The sequence below is a fragment of the Phoenix dactylifera genome, chromosome 11 (genome assembly GCF_009389715.1).
Source record: "Phoenix dactylifera cultivar Barhee BC4 chromosome 11, palm_55x_up_171113_PBpolish2nd_filt_p, whole genome shotgun sequence".
Lineage (NCBI taxonomy): Eukaryota > Viridiplantae > Streptophyta > Magnoliopsida > Arecales > Arecaceae > Phoenix > Phoenix dactylifera.
Window position 1 is genome coordinate 25,714,620 of NC_052402.1, and position 3,467 is coordinate 25,718,086.

The window sequence follows — 3,467 nt, forward strand, 5'->3', positions numbered from 1 at the left end:
TAGGTGTCGCTATGATCGCCGTAGAAAGACGGTCCCATCAATTTAATTTTATTTTAAAAAAATTATATTATTTAAATTTATTAAAATATTTTATTATTTGATAGCTTTTAGAGCTTATTTTGGTATTTTTATATTTAACAGCTTTTAGGATTTATTTTTGGTATTTCGTTATTTTAAGGATGTTTTGTGAGACTAGTTTTTTTTAGGAGTTTTTTGCATTTTCTAGATCTATAAGTATAATGTGTCCATCGTTTAGGATTATGCCATGATGAATAAAAAAAATGATTCTCTTTCTTTCTGTCCTGATGTGAAGCCAAGAGTAAGAGCTAGGTGTGAAACCTAGTTTTCTTCCTCTCTTTTTCCTCTTCTCTCTTTCCTTTTCTCTCCTTCTTTTCTCTCTGACTCTTTTTCTTTGCTATCCGGCATCAACATTGGTATTAGAGCAGGTACGGAGAGAAGCCTCTTCCTTCTCAATCTCTCCCTCAAAGCCTTCTTCGTGGCCGTCCCGTGGGGATCACGGATCACAGGAAAGCAGCAATATAAAAAAAAAAAAGAGAGAAAGAAATCCTTGTTCCCTATTCTCCCTCAACTGTCTCCTCGTCCGACGTTCCTAACGTCGTTGCAAGGTCCGCCCTCCTTGTTTCAACTATGCGGCACACAATGTGATGGAGGAAACCCCTCGCCTACATTCCTGTTGCCACCGTTCGTGGCCGGATCTAAAAGAGGAGCACTGTCGCCCTCTCTGTTGCCAACCGAGATCCGCGCTCGGTTGTTACTGCGTTCCATCTTCCTCGAAAGCAAGTAACCACTACAAATCCCTTCCCCTCAAAGCCCACGAAGGAACCCGAATCCAGTTGGGTTGGAAAAGAGAGAGAGAGAGAGAGACTGAGAGAGAGAGAGAGAGAGCGCACATGACCCGCATATGTCGGACCCGTAACAGGTTATCCGAGCAAGTCACGCCCGATAACCCGAATCCAAACGGATTCAAGTTTTAAAAAAAGGACAAAAAAAAAGAAAGAAAAAAAAAGCCTGTCGTCTTCTTCATCTGCTTCACCACCTCCGCGCCGCTTCGCCATCTCCGCCTTCATTTATGCCATCGCCGCCAAGCACCACCGCTACCCTCTTCCCTTTGCCGCTCTCCAACTCCTCTTCCTTACCGCCACCCGAGAACCGCCACCCCTTCACCCTTTCCCCTCTTTTCCTAAGCCCCCACCTCTCTCCTTCTCTATTCTTCTCTCATTCAAACCTCCATCCAACCCTAACTCCACCGCATCTGTCCCCACTGTGATGCCGTGATTTGAGCTCCGCCGCCTGAGCTCCACCGCCCAAGCCTTCACCGCCCAAGCTCTGCCTCCGCCCTCGCCGTATCCCTTTGCCCGAGCTCCACTGCCCTTCTGCCCCCTTTTCCTTCTCTTCATCTCCTCAAGGGTTTCGGCATTGAAACCTTGCCATCAGAGCCCAACGGGCTCTTCATCAAGCCACTGCTGCAACGCACCCCCCCCCACCCCCCCCCCCCCCCCCCCCCCCCCCCACTTCTAATCCAACGGCCCAACTGGCCTCCACCAACCTGCCCCCTTTTTTTTTTATTAGTAGCCCCGCCCCTTTCACTTTTATACAGGCCCGTCAAGCCCCACCCCCTTCATCAGGCCTCTGCAAACAACTTTCGGCCCAGGCGGCCCAATCTGCCAACCCTTCCTCATCAGGCCTCCACTTCCCAACAGGCCCATAGCCTGAAGGCCCCTCTCTTCTATGGAAACGAGCCACTGTTGTCAAGCCCGCCAAATCTTTTTCAAAATTGCCGAGTTCAAGCCTACCGAGCTGTTGTGATCAAGTCCTATTTGCATTAATTGAAGAGCCTGCTTGCCACGATCACGCTTCTAGTTGCGACCCCAACATAGTGATGGAGGTATCCAGCGCTTCTTGGTTCATTGGTAAGAATGACCAGCATCCGATTCCACTTGGCTCATGCATGATAAGCTTCAGCAGATTGATCCAGACCTATTAGAGAGCTATACCAAGTCACATTCGTTAAAGTCGAGTTCTTCCCATCCGGAAGAGCTGGTGCGGACACCTATGCTAAGTCACCCATCACTCGAATCTACAGTTGCCGCAGGAGGATGATCCCACCAATTTAATTTTATTTTGAGAATAATTTTATGTTATTTAGGTTTATTATAATATTTTATTATTTAACAGTCTTTAGAACCTATTTTGGTATTTCCTTATTTGACGGCCTTAAGGACTTAATTTTGGTATTTCATTATTTTGAAGGTCTTTTGTAAGACTAACTTCTTTTTTTATTTTTTTTGTATTTTCTGGATCTATAAATATGATGAACCAAACATTGTTTAGAATTATGATATGATAAATAAAAAAATAATTCTCTTTCTTTCTACCCTAGTGTGAACCCAGAACAAAAGCTAGGTGTAAAGCCAAATTTCCTTCCTCTCTTTTCCCTCCTCTCTCCTTCCTCTTCTCTCTCTCTCTCTCTCTCTCTCTCTCTCTCTCTCCCTCCCTCTTTTCCCTGCCGTCCGGCATCAGTTAAAGGATTACGATTCCCAACCTTTTCAGGTATGCTGACCTCATTTTGTGCAAGGTAATAAAATTGGTATCCCGTCCGGTCACAGCCAATTTTTTGAGGTAGAGCTGTGGGGTTTTACCTGTCCAGAATCCCCTTCCTGTTGTCACCCAAATTGCATGCAAACTAAATCCAATTTACGTCCCACTACTTATAATAATTAACGATTGTTTTCAGGTCTTTTCCGCAGGACCTGGAGAAAATCTTTACCAAATTGCCAGTGTGTTGAAACAAGATTCTGCATTCCCCGAGCGCATTAATTTGGGGCACATCCTAAAAGATGTTTAAATCTACCAATAAAACACTTAGATTAAGATTTTAGGTGATCAAACTGGATGAGTAACATCATCATCGTCCGCATACTTTCCCTGTTGTCAGGCCTAATTCGTCAACATCAAAGTCTCATCACAATCTCCTAGACAGTGTCTGGTAAGCTGCTGCTGGTGGCGGCGACTGCTGCTAGTAGTAGTGGTGGTGGTGATGGTTGTGCACGCAAAAATGCACGCATGCTCATGGTTTGTGTACACGGCTGAAATACCATGCAAGCTTTGAAGGAATAAACTCGAAGTTCAGAAAAAAGAAACAAATAAGAAAACTTTGATCCTGGTCAAACCAGTGTAATAGGTTACTTTTTCCAGAACAAATTTAAGCCAAAACTCAGTTTAACATGAGAATCCTGATCACAAAGGAAAACCATAAATAAAACCACTAATGACAAGTCATTCCATGCTCCTGTTTTTTTTATCTTATGAAGCCAATTTTTCTAGCAGATAACAGGATTTGCATGTAGAGAAGAAACTCTAAAACATGGAAGTAACCGCATAAGTCTTATAACCCCCTATACCACTACAACCATTTCTCAGATAGCAAGAACAATTAATAGAAACTA